This window comes from Parasteatoda tepidariorum, chromosome X2, assembly GCF_043381705.1.
Source record: "Parasteatoda tepidariorum isolate YZ-2023 chromosome X2, CAS_Ptep_4.0, whole genome shotgun sequence".
NCBI classification, from domain to species: Eukaryota; Metazoa; Arthropoda; class Arachnida; order Araneae; family Theridiidae; genus Parasteatoda; species Parasteatoda tepidariorum.
In genome coordinates this window covers 8,062,340-8,081,670 of record NC_092215.1, presented here as the reverse complement: position 1 = coordinate 8,081,670, position 19,331 = coordinate 8,062,340, and the positions used below count along the sequence as shown (strand labels likewise).

At 27.8% G+C, this 19,331-nt stretch overlaps 1 protein-coding gene across 5 annotated transcripts in view; it reads left to right on the top strand.

Moving 5' to 3' along the window:
- Positions 1–19,331, top strand: part of LOC107452992 (hexosaminidase D) — a 191,766-nt gene that overhangs the window by 82,481 nt on the left and 89,954 nt on the right. The gene's annotated exons all lie outside the window — the stretch shown is intronic.

Below are 19,331 nucleotides of genomic sequence, written 5' to 3'. Positions count from 1 at the left end.
TGTTAGTACAATTATTTATTTATATTTATAAGTATTATTAGTGCAATTATTTATTTATATTTATAAGAATTATTAGTATAACAACTTATTTATTTTTTATACGAAAAACTTTTACTTATTCATTACAAACCGATGTATAATATTCTCCTCATTCAAAATATAAAATAAATAAAATATTTTGTCTTAAAAATTTTATAATTACTATTTTTAACAAATACTCCTCCATTTACAATGTTGCAATATGGAAAAGAAAAATATTTACCTGAAATATATTATACTAAGTGATGATGTGACAATTTAGTTGCATCACTAATAAGAATTATAACTTAATACATTTTGTTTCCAAACATATAAAACAGCTATTACATATTTCGCATTTAATGATAAGCTGATGAATAAATGCATTCTACAACTGAAAACGGATTCTTAGTTGTTAAATTTTAACTAACTTGCGAGAATTTAGGTCAAAATATTTGCCTTGTTAATTGCGCGCCTGCTTAAAGGGACAGCTGGGCGAAATGAGTTGTTGGGCTATTCCGGGCGATTTGTAATCGCTGCTCATAATACTTAATTCAGAGTCTTGCCGTCTTCTAAGCGTATTAAGAAAAACTAAAGTTTAAAGTTAGTACGCAGAAGTTTTGGAAAACTTACTAAATATTTCAGAAACTCGTTACAAATAACTCTTTCTTTGCTTCAGTGCTTCGGAGTTTGTGAACTAAGTTATTCTTAATATCAACAAAGATTTTTAATTTAGTAATTTAATTTTAATTTTGAGAAAATCAGTCACCAAGAATATCATGAATCCATTTATATTTTTAAGCATCTGTAAATTTCTTATTTTCACTGTATGCCTCTTTTTTATTCATTTATATTATGACAAAATGAGATAGGCAAGTAGTTTCTATACTTAGTTGTAAATAATGTAATATTTAATATATACTATACACTATATACTAATATATATACCATACACTATATGCTAACGTACACTATACTCTATATACAAATTTATATGTAATATACTATATAATATCGGTTCTTTTCTCTCAAACGAATTTTTTTCCTTTTGAAAAAAGTATTTTTTTAAACATATTTAAGCAAATCACTCCTAAAGATAGAGCACTCGTTTCCCAAAGATGTGAACCAAGTTCATATCTCGGTGATGATTGCCTGATGCTGCTCACGGTTCACCAACAGCAGTGCTGATGTAAAATACTTCCAATTATATGTGTGAAAATCCTCTTGCCAAACTTAGATTATTATCGCGGTTTCCCTCTCTATGCAACGCAAATGCAGGTCTTACTTAAAAAGTCTATGAAAGTAAGTTTTTCTCAATATTTGATCCTGGAGTTTCCTTATCTTCTGAGTTGAGTTTAACAATAAAAGAGTCGCAATTTGAACATCAATAACAGTGACATTTATATTGATGGAATTAACAATGGTAAAATAAAAACATTTTGGTGCGATTTTTTATATAAAAATTCTTATGTTTTTTAATACTTTTTAGTGTTTTTCGAACTTTTAAAAAGATCCACACAAAAGCAAATAATAATTTAGATAATTCGTGCAAAACAGTTAAAAAACAGTAAACAATTATAATCTGATATATGGCATTATGAAGCACTTTGGAGACTTAAACAAAACTTCTTTGAGTTTTAAAAATAAACTCTATAACAAAAAAATCGACGCACCAAGAAGCAATCGTCCGATTGCTTTGAAATTTCGTATACATGAATGTTTTGAACAGATATGGCTGAAATGATGCCGACTGGGGACGTATAGTCTTTAGCAACGAATCCCGCCTCCAACTGTGTCCTGACGATCATCGAAGACGTGTTTGGAGACGCACAGGGCAGAGTGGGGATCCTACCTTCACTATTGCCTGCCACACCGGACCCCAACAAGGCATTATGGTCTGGGGTGCCATTTCCTTTGACAACCGGACCCCTTTGGTCGTCAGTAGAGGTACACTTACTGCACAGCGGTACGTCGACGACATTCTAAGACCTGTTTTGCTACCGTTCCTTTTGCAGCGCCCTGGGCTGGTTTTTCAGCAGGGCAATGCCAGACCACATACGGTACGTGTTGCTATGAACTGTCTGCAAGCTTGGCAAACTCTTCCTTGGCCTGCCAGATCACCATATCTCTCTCCCATCGAGCATGTCTGGGATATGATGGGAAGGCGATTGCATCTGGCACGGAATGTTGATGACCTCGTTCGACAATTGGATCGAATTTGGCAGAAAATACCGCAAGAGACCATCCGGGAGCTTTATCGGTCTATGCCACGCCGTGTGCCAGCTTGTATCCAGGCTAGAGGCGGGTCTACATCTTATTGAGCTTGCTTCTGTAACTCTGCAATAAATCATTCAATTGTTCTGAAATTTTAATCATTTACTATTCTGTACATTGTCTTCCTATTCACCAATTTTCGTTAGTCGGACAACTCTTTCTTGGTGCTTCGATTTTTTTGTTATAGAGTGTATTTTATATATATTTAATTTTCTATGATAATTGGAGCTGATTAAGAAACTAGCTAAAATTAGCGTTTCAGTTATTCATTCTTATATTTTTAATGCATTTCAGTAAAATTTACCTCATGGATAAAAACATATGGTTAAAATTACCATAATATGGTGAAATTTACCGTGTTTCTATCTCTACGGGAGCACCAAAAAGTTCAATAAATTTTACTGAAGTACTTTGGTAATGATTTGGAAAATTAGCAATAAAATATGGCTTTATAATATGCCTTAAAATTTAGAAAATGAAGCAAAATTTGGTAATTTTATCATGATACCTTAGAGCATGGTATTAAATTCATTTATTAGGTTAAACTTGCTTTTCAGTTTCGTACTTTTTACTAAATATGTGATAATAAGAACGGTAATTTTGATAACCAAAATTTTCGGTATATAGCATATGAGCTGAAAAATTATCAAATGAATGTTTTAAATATCGTATATTTTGATTTTGTTAACCAGAATTATGTTTTTTAGTAAGAATATTATTACCGTACAGATCTGTTTAACAGAATACTTGATATTGAATATTTGACATTTTATTTTGAAAAGGTACAAAACAAGAGCCTATAAATTCAACTTTGAATTTTTTGTATGTTGTTGTAAATAAATTATAAAGCATATGAGAAGACATGCGTTTCAATTTCAAAATTTAAAAAAAAAACCTACATAACTCTGTCACTTATGTGCTTGACTCTTTATGTGCTCATAAATACAGGGGGGGAAAGAGCATGGGATGATAAAGTGCGCTGAAATAAATACCAAGATTCAACATTCTTCTAGAGTACGCTGCCCTTGAATTAGATAAAACTTAAGGAATTAAGTAAAAAAATAATCAATACTTAGTTTAAAGGGAATTTTCAGATTAGAAAGTAAAAAAAAGAAAGTGAATGAATTGAAAATAGAAAATAAAGTTGTTAGCGCCTTAGGAAATTCTTTTAAGCAACTTTCATTTTAATTTAGAAATTTGGAATAAATATTTATAAGTAATTTTAAGAACAATTGAAGAAATTATGTATCGATAATTTAAACCATGTTTCTTAATTATTACATCTCTTGCACTGCTGAACTTCTATTACCTTTACTGTGATAATAACTGATTTATGGATTTTAGGTTTAAAAAAAAAAGAATAACTATTTTTTCTTTGAAATATGTTGCTTAGATGAAAATAATATTAGAAATGCGGTAATAAAAAACTTGAATTAGTATTTCTTAATTGCTTTTTTAATTATTCATAATTATTCTATAAAAAAAACTATAGTTAATAGCATTTTTTGGATATTGATGGATATTTTTTTCTTGTTTATTTCTGAAAAAAAATCCCTCAGACTAATATAATTAGATAACAATATGCCATATCATTGTCCGAAAGATAATATAAATCGAATTCTTTACTTTTTCATAATTTTTCGTTGCAGTCTAAGACTCCATCCATAGAGGGAAAATCCAATTATATTATTAGAAAGACAATTCTTTTAAAGACATACAAACAGAAAAATTCTTCAAATTTTATTTTCGTAGAGGAATTTTAGATAATATAGGAAGTTAAACTTAAGCAAACCCCGTGTAATTATTTAATTCGTTTGATAGCAATTGATGTTTTTCGTATATCTTTGCAAAAGGTATATCTCTGAATGGAGAAAAAAAACTCTTTTAAAATGGCAGTATTGTATGGTAAAGACATTTTTGATAAAGAAAACCATAATTCTGGTTATTAAAATCAAAATACATAGTTTTTAAACCATTGATTTGGCAATTTTTCCGTTCACATGGTAACGGTTTACCTGAAATTCTGTTTTTCAAAATTATAATTCTTATTACCTCAAATTTAGTAAAAAATTCAAAATTGAAAAGTAAATTTTATCGAGTAAATCATTTTTATGTCAATGCTCATAAGATTATCATGATAAAATTACATAATTTTACCGCATTTACCAGATTTCTAACGCCTATTATAAAATCATATTTTATATTTAGTTTTATCAAAATCATTACCAAAGCGCTTTGGAAAAAATTACCGATTTGTGTTTGGTGTAACCCGGTAAATATTGTTTGATGTAACATGGCATTAAAAGTATTGTCAAAACTACCAGAATATAGTATAGAAACACGATAAATATTACTATATTCTGGTTGTTTTGACCACACCTTTTTTTCACTGTGTACGCGTTCAGATGTACTTTAAAATGTGTACCTCTATTTATAAAGCACCTTATATTTATCCCGTTCTTTTCATCCCAAATCAAACTTTTAAAAATGGTAACTAATATTAGAACTACTCTTGTTTTAACACATTATTAATATCCATGTTTAAAAAATTTTCTTATTTTATTTTTATTGAACAACTTGGTAAATAAATAATAGCTCTTTTAATTTTTATTCAAATCTGTAAAAGCTTTTATTTTTAAAAGGCAAAAAGTTCATTTAATAATCTACATTTTAAAGAAATTCTACATTTCTAAAACATAATTTATAAATCATATTTCTACCAATAGATAAGAACTCTTAATCAATCATAATGAATTCAACTAATCATAAGAGTTCTTGTTTAAGTTAGAGCAAACTTATGATCCTTGCATCATCCATAACTCAAAGTGACAGTAATTTATGGAATGGAATTCCAAAAATATACGATTCGTACCACAAACGAAAGTGAAGAAAACCGTGCTGACTAATCAGCTGCATCCACCTTTTGAAAACGCGGAAAATAAATTATCGATAAAATATTTTTGCATAAAACAATCTTGTAACATCAATTTATATCACAATATATAATGCTACTTTTATAAAGCTTAAAAATTAAATAGAACAGTTCTATTTTTTTCTGGATTACAGTTTCGAAGTTTAGGATCTGATGAAGCGTTGAACAACAAAGAATAGTTTTGTATTCAGCTAATCGATTTCCTTTAAGCGAAATATGAACAAAAAATTTATAAAAATAATAACAAAAACTAATAATTCAACAACAGAAACTAATTCAGGAGCTTTATAAAAATAAATACTAGAATAAATCCCGATCAAAGTAATTTACCAACTAATAAAAGATGCTTAAGGTACCCTATTATCTTCGGAAGCAAAATGTTGAAATTTTTTAATTTAGAAATTTATTATTTATATTTATACTGAAACTGTTTTATAAAGAGAAAAGTTCATCGTTTTATTTCATATAAGAAACAGAAATGATTCAAAATCGGATTAAAAAAGATAGTCGGATAATGTAAGTATATTCATGTTTTATAAACAAATTCAAATCTAAGTTTAAATATTTTGAAACAACACTTGGTATCTAATTTCATGTAACGTATGATTAAAAAATTCTTTTAGCTTAGATTCTAATCCAACTACTCTTTCATTTTTCATATTCTAGAACTTTGTTTCCTTTTTCTTAATTTAAAGTTATTTTACATTCAAAAAGCACAATTTTAAAATCATATTTATAACGTTTGATAAACACTCATAATAAATCATAATGAATTCATTTAATCACGAGAGTTCTGTTTAAGTTAGAGCAAACTCATGAACCTTGTAACATCCATAACTCAAAGTGACAGTAATTTATGGAATAAAACTTTGAAAATATATGACTCAAACCACAAACGAAAGTGAAGAAAACGGTGCTCGCTAATCAGTTACATCCCACCTTTAAAGACACGAAAAATATTTTATCGATTGGAATATTTTCGTATGAAATATTCATGTGACATCAAAGTATTGCAATGCATAAAAAATAGTACAGCTCTCTTTTTTTCCTAAACTAGAGATTCAAAGTTTTGGATCTGATCAAGCGTTGAGCAGCAAAAAGTCTTTTCATATTCAACTTATCGATTTCCTTTAAGCAAAATAGATACCAGAAACTTCAATAGAAAGACGGCCGTATCTTTGCACGTAATGAGGATGAACAAAATGAATTAATGCTTGCTCCCTTTGTCAAGGAACTAATGGGGAGTTATAATATGAATTATATGGGAGATAACTGGAGGGACTATTTTTATTCTTTCATGTATTAGATATTTTTTACCAATGTAAAATGTTATTAAAATTTAAGATTTCTCCAATTTTTTTTTACGAGTTTATTTTTACTTAGCAACAGAAACTAATTCAGAAGCTTTATAAAAATAAATACTAGAATAACTCTCGATCAAAGTAATTTACCAACAAATTAAAAACGCTTAAGGTACCCTATTATCTTCGGAAGTAAAATATTGAAATTTTTTAATTTAGAAATTTATTATTTGGATTTATATGTGTATTTTGCACTGAAACTTGGTGAAAATACCAGAAAATATTTTTAAAAAAGTATTTTTTTTTTGTTGAAAATATAGAGGGGAAACTGGTACTCGGAACTGGAAACTAGGAAATGACCAAAAATTGTCTTTGAAAATCACGTAACTTTGCTGATATTCATTATTTTTTCATTAGTCTTGCTTTATCATACTACTAAAAATTCAATTTAAAACATAGACTACGACATAATATTAATATTTAGATATTTTACTGCAAAGATCTGATTAAGCGTTGAGCAGCAAAAAATCTTTTCGTAATCAACTTATCGATTTCCTTTAAGCAAAATAGATACCAGAAGCTTCAATAGAAAGACGGCAGTGTCTTTGCATGTAATGAGGATGAACAAAATAAATTAATGCTTGCTCCCTTTGTCAAGGAACTAATGGGGAGTTATAATATGAATTATGTGGGAGATAACACGAGGGACTTTTGTTATTCTTTCCTATATTAGATATTTTTTACCTACGTAAAATGTTATTGAAATTTAAGATTTCTCCAATTTTTTTTTTATACGAGCTTATTTTTCTTCATATAAATTCACACCAATTATTAATTAATTTACCATTTTTGCCCTACTCGATTATTTCCTATTTAACTCAATATCAAATAGTTTTATTGTACACTCGAGTGTGATCACATGCCCAAAATTTAAGAATATTTTTAAATTACACGGAAATTGAGCTTTAAAATAAATTTTTTTGTATATAATTATCGCGTACATCTTCAAGAATAATATCCAAATTACAGAAAGCCACCAGATGAAGCCGATAGTGCATCGAAATGAAGAGAGTGTAAGAGAGGGGTATATAAAGAGTGGCGGCAAATATGTAATATTGTTCACAAGCATTCTGTATAATCGAATAGTTCCGCCATAACGAATAGTTCTGACATAAAGGACGCGCGTGAATGTTTTTTTACGTGGTAGATTGGAATGTGAGATTAATCAGTTATGACATAACCGAATAGTTCTGACATAAAGGACACATGTAATTGTTTTTTTCGTGGTGGAATGGAATCTGGGCGTAATTTCTGATCTAACCGAATAGTTCTGACATAGAAGACGCATGTGAATGATTTTTACAGATTACCGCTAATGGTTTAATTTTATTTTACATTTATGATAGAATCTGTGGTGTATGGGGAATAATATTACTCTTAAGAATTTAAAGAATTTATAAAATTAACATTTTTATAAATGTATTAACATAAATTTATAAACATAATTCATAAAATATATTTATAGAAAAATAATTTCTTTGTTACTGTTTACGTATTTGTTTCCTTTTTTTTTGTTTGTTTGATACATTAAAAGAAAAATATATACTCAAGTAAGACATTGCGCTCAACTTTTTTTAAAGTTATTATTTTTTTTAATTATTGTTAACAAATTAACCCAAAAAAGAGAAAACGAAGGCAAAAAGTAGTTAATAGACCAACAAAGATAATGTATCTCAGTTATTAATTTTTCTGTAACCTCTCTTGAAACATCCTATTTCTCTAAAGAATGTTTATTTATAAAATTAAAAACAAATACTTTGTTTAGATATTTGCTTTTCTATGATGAGACGTCTTGAAACATTGCGTCCTGAAAAAATTGGATTAAAATAATGCTCATGTAAAAAAAGAAGTAAAAAACATATGTTCTGAAATTATTCTGTTAAAAATATTAATTATAAAAAGCACAGAATAAAAGCATCTGAAAATCATAAAAAAATTTAGTTTTTTAGTTATTAAATTATCTCAACTAGAAAGAATAAATTTGATTTAAATTAAACTCCAATTTTTAATTAAAATTTTATCCTTTATGGGAAAAATAATTCAGAAAAGTGGCAAGTACAGCTGTTTCCTCCGTATCTTTTCCATTACATTAATTATTGTGGGCATTTTCTTTTTCTTTGCATAAAAGCATTAAAAAAGGTTAGTAACATCTGCTACAACATAAATGACCAGTGAAGAAAAATTAACAAGCAAGAATAATCTCAATTATTGTTTAGCAGTAAGTCATTAAGATAATAGCATTAAAATAATTTTTTATCTCTTATTTAAGAAAAAAAACGAAGACAATATGGTTTCTTTCTCGAGTTTTGGAAAGTATGGTATCTTGTTTTAATCACTAAACTTATGTTTAAAGACAGAACATGATCTTTTCAGTACTGCATGCTTAGGAGTTAATAAAACTGGAATAATTAATTTTTCTAGGGGATATGAGTAAAATTACATTATTTCTTTTTACGGACTTAGAAAATTTTGAGACATTTAAAAAGTAGGTTAAGCACTAATTATTATTTTATAATTATTTCTAATTCTTTTTAATTTATGTGCGCGATTTTCGAAAAGTAAATTATAAAATATATTTATTATCTTCTAATTTATAAAGGAATTTTAATTGCTTTTTGTGCATATTTTCATTTAATTACGATACCCTATAGAATATTAGATAGATATAGAACTCTAGAGATATTGTTTATTTTTTATTTGTTTATTTTTATTGTTTATTACATTGCTTATTTTTATTGAAATTTTATTTGTCTTTAAATATGTAAATTTAATAAATATGCAATCTTAAAAATTTAACGTTTTGGAAAACATTGCATGAAATATTTCTGCAATGTGTACATTTTATCCATTTGACATTATCTCAGACAAAAATAATATGAACAAAATTAGTATAAATTCCTAATTTTGAATACAATTTGAATATTATTTTGTGTACAGTGGGAAAAAAACAAGATATCACCCTGAATAACTTTCGTTCTAATGATCGGATTTTCACATAAGTGTCAATATTAAAGGTTCCTAGGGGTGACCTCAAATATGCAATACGAAATTACGTAAATTACGAAATTGGACACAAAAACGTTCTTTCTCTGAATAAACATACATTTTTTTTTACATATTTGGATTTTTTACCTTCAAAATGAAGGGGACAGCCGTAATCTGGAAAATGTGATCCCCATAGTTTGGTCTTAAAAGTGATCTAAAGTTCGAATCCCTTAATATTATTTTCACTTTTTGGGTTTTTAGTCATATTTTTAAAACTAATAAAGCAATTCCAAACAATTGAACCCACTTATAAAACCCATTTGCCCAAAGATAATTTCATGCAAAAAATAATTTTTAATAATTATTTATTATTTTTTATTATTTAATTAAATTGTGGCTGACGAAGTTTTGAAGTATGAGGTATAAATTTTATTTTACCATATTAATCCATGCATTTTTCTATTACAAAATCTAAAATTTCAGCAATTTTTATTTCGTAGAAGCCGAGAAAAACTAAAATTAATTATTTTCAAAAAAAAATTTATTTGGCGACAGTGAGAAATTATTTAAATGGAGCGATTATTATTTAAATGTAGTTAACTCGCGAGAAACTTGACTTATCGCGCTTAGAGTAAAATTGCAATCATATATTTTTAGCTAATATATATCAATCTTTATGGCGACCAAATTTACAACCCAATTTTTTCGAAATTTTGTCTACTCCCCCCCTTTTTTTTTAAAGGTCAGGATTCCAAATATGTAAAAAAAAAATTTAGGTTTATTCAGAGAAAGTATGTTTTTACTTCTGATTTCGCAACTTAATTAATAGTTGTCGCTAATTAATATTTGAGGTCACTCCCTGGAACCATTAAGATTGACACTTAGTTCGTGAAAATCTCTTCATTATAACGTAAGTTATTCAGGATGATACGTTTTTTCTTTTTTTTTGCAGACTGTGTTAGGTGCAATGCGATGTTGAAAGTAAAAATCACATTTTGGTAGAAAATAGAAGGAATATAAGTGATCGGAGTGCGATGTTTATGATTCAGCCAAAAGTTTTATATCGAATTAAATTATCCGACAAAAAATGCACCATAAAGTGTAGATTACTTTGATTATAGAGTCAAAAAGTCTTAAATGAGAAAAACTTAATAAATAGCTTCATTAAAAAGTTCACATAATGCATTTATTTTAGATAAACAAGCATTTGCAATTTACTGGGAGTAATTCCATCGTTATTTTGTCTTTTTTTTTCGTTTTTATCCACAAAATTAGTTTGCTCTTAATTAAATAGACGACACCACAATGCCATTAAGTAAGCGGAGAAAAAAATTCCGGGAACATTACTGCACTGTAAGGTAATGACTATTCAGTGACGAAAAACCATAATTTTTAATAATAAAGTCAAATATACGGTATTTAAACCATTTATTTGATAAATTTTCTTCTTATATGATAATGGTTTGCCAGAAATTCGAAATTTCAAAATTATAGTTCTTATTACCATACATTAAGTAGAATATACATGACTTAATCGAAGAAATCGAGAAAATTTTGCAATGCTCTAAGATATGATGATAAAATTATCAAATTTTACTATATTTACCAAATTTTATCCCCTATTGTTAAACCACACACATGATTGTTAATTTTGCCAAAATCATTACCAATATGCCTCGTTAAAAATTATCAAGCCTATTAGTGTTCTTTTAGAGTTATAAACAAGGAAAATTTTACCATACTCTAATAGTTTTGATCATACTTTTTTTTCTCAGTGTAAGGAGTAATTAGAAACGGAATTACTCTTTTACTTGAAATAATGTAAATATTCAAATTATTCTTTGAAAAATTGGCAATCTTACTTAGACTCAATATATTAATGTCATTGTATCAACCTTAAATGCGTTTTAGTTTAATCATCTTAATCAAACCTTCTAAAATATTTCATTGCTTTTTTAAAAATCTCTTGATGACTTTAAGTCAAATTGTTTATATTTAAGAAATCGCTTTTTGCAATGATCTGTTATAGTTATATTAATCATTATACTTTCGGTAGTTTTCTTGCATTAACTATTTAATGCATCATGCTTACTGTGAAATATGAATGTGAAACACTTTTTTTAAACTGCATCATTTATATTCAAAAACTTATTATTGAACACGAATGCATAATTATTTTTTTTCTTCACATTTCACGCCTAGGTTTCACATAGCATTTAAAACGAGAACTTAAAAAAAAATTTGTGCCTCAATAACTAAATTTGTAAATAGCGAACTCAAAAAGTAAGTTTGTATGCCTAATAATAGAACTACTCCTCATAAAACAAAATAAAAAAATATATTTTGATAATACTGACCTTTAAAATCCAAACCATTAAAATACAGTTTGTAGTATAAAGAGAAAAAACTTTCGATGAAAACTAATACTCATTTATTAAAAGCAAAATAATTTTAAAGAGCTCTTAAACAAAAGCTTTTCTTTAGCAAAGAACAGCTGGTTTTGAAGATTAAAAGAAAGGAATAAATGAGATCGTATGTATAGAATAACTTTTATTACTTTTCTTGTTTGGCTTAAAAAAGAAGCTAAGTTGTCTCTTGACACATAGTGCTTTAGCTAGAAAGTATCATGTCTGATTTCAATCAACATAGACTAGCGCAGCGGGAGTTAAATGATCGAACATAAAGTATGCTATGTATGGTCGTGTATCGGTTAGACATTTCCGTACGCAAGCTTTGTTTATAAGATTTAAATCAAGGTTTAGCGAAAGAAGAAAAGCCTCAATCGATTTGATTGCTTCCAAAAGCGATTAGGGATCGAGGAAAATGTTAGACAAAAGAAGCTAAATTGGTTTTTGGAGGGAAAAAACACTAAGTATCAACGAAGTTGGTACACACAGAGAAAATTTCGGGTAAAATTACCGTACTTGCTAGTAATGAAATTTCTTGTCAAAAAAAAATAATTGGTTAATAAATTCATAGTATTTAATCATTCGTTTGGTAATTTTTCCGTTCTAAGGGCTATGGTTTACCGGAAATTCTGCTTTTCAAAATTAGAGTTCTTAATATTTATTAAAAAATACTAAACTGAAAAATAAATTTAACCAAATGAATAACTGGTTTTTGGAGGGAAAAGACATTAAGTATTAATTGAATTGGTCCTAAAATTACTATTTTCTAAGGTATTATGATAAAATTGCCAAATTTTACTATATTTACGAAATTTTATTAAATATAACAAAACCGTATTTAATCGTTAATTTTACTAAATTCATTACCAAAGCGCTTCAGTAAAAATACAATTTTTCATGAATTTTAAGATACATTTCAGCAGAAAGAGGATAAGGTGCTACGATAAGCAAATCAAAACCCAGCGAGAACAATTAAAAATAAAGAAATGGGCATCGGTTCTATAAAAAAATCTTCCTCAGTATCTAAATACAATTGCCTAAATAATTAGTGCTAACAATTGAAACACCGAGGAAAGTTCTTATTTGTAGAATCGAAACTATAATATGTCCAAATTAGTATTTGGTTTTTTCTTACTATTTTTTACTTTAACCTTTAGAAACTTCAACAAATATTTAAACAATGTTTTATTAAGTAAATACTGCAATTTTAATATAAAACTAAACAATATTTATCGTAAAGTTAAAATACAACAAATGTTTTTAAGTGGAAACTATATCAACCAAACATCCACGTATTGATCAAAGTTATTGAAAACTTAATACTATAATACTCAACGCGATAGTGATATCTGCTCACAAATTTCAGAGATAATCCTAGTAAGTAGTAAATAAATAACGATATTCACCTGCAAGATTGTGATAACTGTTTCTGCCTAATTCAGAATTATGCTTTAAAGTCTATACTTCTCAAGTACTGAGCTTGTTTTATCCATACCACTCGTGCAGATAATAATTCATCGAACCAAATATGCAAATCGCATACATTCTGTTACAATATGATATCTAAATCACGCTTCTCTAAATTAAATCCTTTGGCAAAGTTTGAAGTACCAGATTTGGATTCTGTGTTGAAAAGGTTTATATGAAGGCGGAATTTTAGTTAAGTATTTTCATAACCTAAATATTTAATATTTTTATGCAGTTTTTGGTGAGTTATTATTTTATTCAAGTATTTTTCAAATCTTTTAGTGGAATATTATGTCCAGTGCATTAATTTTCTAAATGCTTGTGGTTTGTTACTTCGTCATTTTCAATATCAAACTATTTAAAAGTTTTAGACATTTTTTATTCTATTTGGTGATGCTATTTTTCAAAAGCTAATTTTGCCTCACAAGATAAATAGTAGCGAAAAAATTGAAGGGATTTTGTAATAAATAGAGCTTAGCATTATAGTATTTCAAGCAAAAGTCTCACTATTGTCAATATAGTCTCAATATTTTCAATTGACAAGTCTCAATATAGGTATATATTTTCAATTTTGAAAGAATCTTATTTTCAAAATTCAACCGATTTCGCTGAAATGTTGTATTTTGCCATTTAAAATCACATTCTTTCAAATGATGTAAAAATCGTGCACCTCACAATTTAAAATTTTTTCGACTATTATAAAAAAATAATGAATATTTATTAAAAGTTATATTTTGCATAGAATTTCATTTGGATAAAAAAATTAGTCTTCAATTGGTTGCAAGTTTTTTTTATTTTGCTTAAAAATTTCTCAAGTTACAGTGAAATGCAGGAACAAAAGTAAAATTAGCATTAAAGAGTCCAAAATTCAAACCGCTATCTTGATTAGATTATATGGACCATATTTGGATTATATGGATTGCGGTTACCCGCCATTAAAATAGTATTTTTCAAATGATGTAAAAATTGTATACCCTACAATTCAAAACTTTTTCGACCATTCTTAAATAAAATAATAAATATTAGCTAGAAGTTATTTTTTGCTTGGATAAATGAGTTTTATAATTGTGTACAAAAGTTTTTTCAATTCACTTAAAAATTTAGCGAGATATAGCGAAATACGCTAAAAGTAAAATCAATATTAAAGGGTCAAAACATTGGAGCGCTATCCTGGTCTAACTATTGGGGCCATATTTCCTAGTTCGTGGTATCCCCCGATCAGAAATTCGAATCTGTCAACCAAAAAAGGTATGTTTATTCAGAGAAAGTACATTTTGTGCCGGATTCTGTAACATAAAATATCATATGCACAAATTAATTAACCTATTTGAGGCCATCCACTCAAACCTTTAAGATTGAGTCCTAGAGCGTGAAGATCCGATCATTACATCAAAAGTTATTCAGGGTGGTCCATGTTTTATTTTGTGCTCCGTACATTAATTTGAGAATTGTCTGTAAAAATTTAATTGCAGGAACAACGTTTTTAAATATTTTTTGTAAAAAAAATGCATAAAAAATTTCAATTATTATAATAATGTTTGTTGTCTTTTATTAAAAATAAAACAGGAATAATAAAATTTTGAAGGGGATTTTTAAATTATTCTTAACATCTTTTCACATTTAGAAAAATATTTTTTGAAATAATTCTTGGTGTCTGAGTTACTTCAAAGAGGAGACTAAAAATATTGAATTAAGGAAGAAATATAAAGTTTCTTCAAATAATAATCCACATCGAAAATAGAAAAAAAAAATTATAAAACATTTCACTTGTCTTTTACTTTTATTTTTAATAATCTTCGTTTAATCCGATTCGGTTACTTTTGTAATCCTAAGATTAAATTATTAATCCTAAGACAATTTTTTTATTTTTTAAAATTTTTACAAGTTCAGAATATGTCAAAACAAAACTTGAAGAAAGATTTATTATTTTATTGTACGTTGTAAAAATAAAATAAGTAAATGCAAGTTATGGAGGAACATTGATATGAAATAAAAATCAATGAACTAATTTAAATTTATGTTAACCTTTTTCAATGAAGATTTTTATTTTGTAACGAATACTGACATGTCTTTTAATATTAAAAGCATAGTAACAAATAAAATGTATGTATTCTAATCATTACAAATAAAAGAATATATTTTGTCGAACTTACTTTAAAGTATTAATTAAAAAAATAAGCATAAACTATTCGTCGTTTCTATTTTAGAATTTTTCCTTCCATAATTAATTTTTACTGCCTAGGAATTGCGATTTTCTGCTACATTTCTTTGCTTCTTCAACTTTCAAAGAGTTATTATCTAAATTTTTCATGTCTCTAGTTTTGAAAATAATATTACAATTTAAAATTATTTTTTTCTCTCTCTTTCAATTGGTTCAAAAAGATAGTTTTATTCCTGATAAATAATGCTTTGTATTTGAACAGTGCATAGAAGTACAAATAATAAATATCAATTGTTGTTTGCATTTTTCGAATTATTATTCTATTCTCCACTTATAAAATTGCATTTGGTAAGTATTTATATATGAATACGCCGTAACATAAATTGTTTGGTTTCATTTTCGCAAAATTACATTTTGAATCACATGATACATAAATAAGAAAAAAATGAAACATTTTATTTTGATAAAAGGAAAAAGTGGAGGTAGAAAAAGCTCTATGCTTCTGCTCTAAAATTTACGTTAATGCTATTCATTTTGCTCAGGAGTAAAGGGTTTTGTGGGTTTTAGGATTTCAACTCAAATTTGTAGATTTATTTTCATAAAATAACTAACATTTGCTTTAAGGACATAGAAATCTTATCGGATAAAAAAATTGAATACTGATAAAAGGAAAGAATATTGATAAAAAGAAAGGGGGGGACGAAAAGTTTCATACTTCAACCCTAAAATTTACATTAATGGCTGTTCACTTTGCTCAGAAGTAAAATATGAATTTTGACTCGCCTTTGTAGATTTATTTCCGTTAAGTAACTAATATTTGCTCTAAAGGCATGCAAGTCTTGTCGGGAAAGTAACTAATATTTGTTTTACACGCATGAAAATCTCGTTGGATCAACAAAAAAAAATTAATACTGATAAAAGGAAGGAATATTGATAAAAAAATGGGACTGCGAAAGTATTTATACTTCTGCTCCAAGGTTTATGTTAATGCTATTCACTTTGTTCAAGTGTAAAATATGGGTGCTAACTGGCCTTCGAAAATTTATTTCTGTAAAGAAGTAACTAAGATTTGTTTTAAAGGCATAGAAATCTTGAAGTATTAAAGGAACTGAATACTGATAAAGGGAAGGAATACCGATAAAATGCAAAAGTGGGGTTACGAAAAGTTTTATATCAATTTTCGGCTCTAAAGTTTAAATTAATTCTATTCACTTTGCTCTGAAGTAAAATATGAGTTCTCAACTCTCCTTTGTAGATTTATTTCTATAAAGTAACTAATATTTGCTGTAAAGGCATGCGAATCTTGTCAGAGGTAGCTAGACGCAATGGGATTTTAACGTTCATTCTGTTTACAACTGCGTGGATTTTAAATTCGCTTTGGCATCTAACTACAGAAAAGTTTCAAATTTGAATCGCCTCAGACGCAAAGCTTTAGTCACATAGCTATCGAATATCATAAGAAAACATTCAAATCTCATCTTTCGTTTTCACGCTAATACAACACACTTATTTTTGTCAGATAAAAATATTAATATGAACTTGCTTTTTGTTTAAGTAATATTGAGCTTATATTCATATAAACACTCCTAAACCAACTTAGAGTCAGCCCAACGACAGCAAAACTTTAATCTCAATGGGGCTATTTTAAAATCGCACAAGACAGTAACAGATATAGCTCGTTCACCAGGAGTTGGCACTTGGCTCCGCCTTCATCACGTGGTATCCGACGATACTATTTCGCTATTTTTGGGCGAAAGAGGAGAAGAATCCTGAACAAGGTTGCTATTAGGCGATCGTATGATAAAAATATTTATTTCGCAATCTTTATGTGCATTTTTTAATATTAAATATTTCATAAATTTGATGATATTTCTCTCTTTTGAGTGAATAGTTTGTCCTTATTGGGAAATTTTGCTGCAATATATTTAATTAGTTGGAGAAACGAAAGGTGTAATAGCAGATGATAAAATGAAGTAAGTGCCTGAAATAATTCGTTGTTTGCGTTTGGCGCGCATTTAGGGTTGTCTTAATTTCAAACGCGGAAACGTTTCGCCTCCAAATCCCGCGCTCAAATTAACTCTTCGTCCGAGGAGGTGTGGCCAAGTGCAAACTCATGGTGAGCGAACCATACATTAATAATTATCAGGTTTCAAACTTGGGCAGCCTAATTCGAATATCAGTGTTATGTTCGCATTGACATTAAGGCACGTAATATTAGCATTGCATATATATATATATATGTAATGATTTGTAAAACTGTAGCATATTTAGAAACAACTGCNTCAGTATATATATATATATATATATAATTATTGAAAAAGTAGGATACGAAAAGTCTTAAATTGTGATTCTCAAATTTAGATCAATATACGCGCTTTGCTCAAAAGTTAAACTACATTAATTCCCCTTTATCATGGAGTTTTGTAAACTAAATAACATTTTCGTTACAAACATGGAGAATTTTCGAAATATTTTTGGAGTTAACTGTATGGCAATGGAGCTTTAACCCTGATCTGTTTACCACTACGGATGTTTAAATTGGCACTGTAGCCCGTGTGAGAACAAATGCACTACTTATTGTCATTTTCTTTAAATTTGCCCTCTTAAGTCGGATGTTAAAGTAATATTCTTATATTCATTGAAGCATACAAAGGAAATATTACAAAAAAATAGGACAAGAAAATTTTTATCTTATGGTTCTTAAACCCATGTTACAAATACAACTTTTTATGCGCTCGATTCAATTGTGGATATTATTCTTAAATAATTAATAATTAAAATAATTAGTTTTTTCATAGCAGGCTGGATACTAATCGAACTTTAAAATAGCCACTGCGTTTGTTTTAGGTATGTTTTGAATCTGTAATGTCTAAATGATGAGCTTGTGCAATATTTCTGTACCACTATAGGACATAAAAAAAGCTGAAACTAAATTACGTTAAAAAAATCAACTCAAGAGATTTTCATGAAGTTCCTTGGCTGGCTAAAAAAATAAAATCATATCTCATTTCCAACTCTTACTCTCAGCAGTATATAACTTTTAAAAATTCCTAGCTTTGTACAGAAAAAAAAAGTTTAAAACGAAGGGTTTTTCTTAACAAAAAAGAACCTTAAAGTTCCAGCAATTTATCATCCCGTTTCCTAATGCAGTTTTATTTGTAATTTAAGAAGATGGAATTTTCTTAGTGAGTAAAGTGAGCAATATAAAATATTGAGTAGCACGATGACTAAAGCAGTAAATGTGAGGATGAAAAAAAATTCCATACAAATATTCCCATTTCTAAGATGAGGGAATATCGTGAGAAAAAAGACGGCTGTACTTTTTTTCTCAGGTAAAAGATCTTCAAACCTATTTCCTCTTTCATTTTTTTTTACCCAAAACTGTATTTCTGAAAACCGTAAAAGAAATATAGCACCGAATAGATCAGAATGTAACGGCTTGTAAGTCAGTATGCATGAAACTTTTACTAGATATCACATTTGTTGTATCCTAGAAATAGGAATAAATACTAAGATCTTGTGAGATTTTTGTGTCAGATTTAAATAAATGACGTAAGTATATATTTCCTAATGTCTCATATATTTATTTTATAATGAAAAATTCATTGAAATGTTGCCCGATTTATCATAGATTGTTATTTTTATGATACTAAAAGTCATGAAGTTGATTTTAAATTTGTGACTGGCCGAAATCTTTAAAATTATTTTCATGTTAATATTTCAAG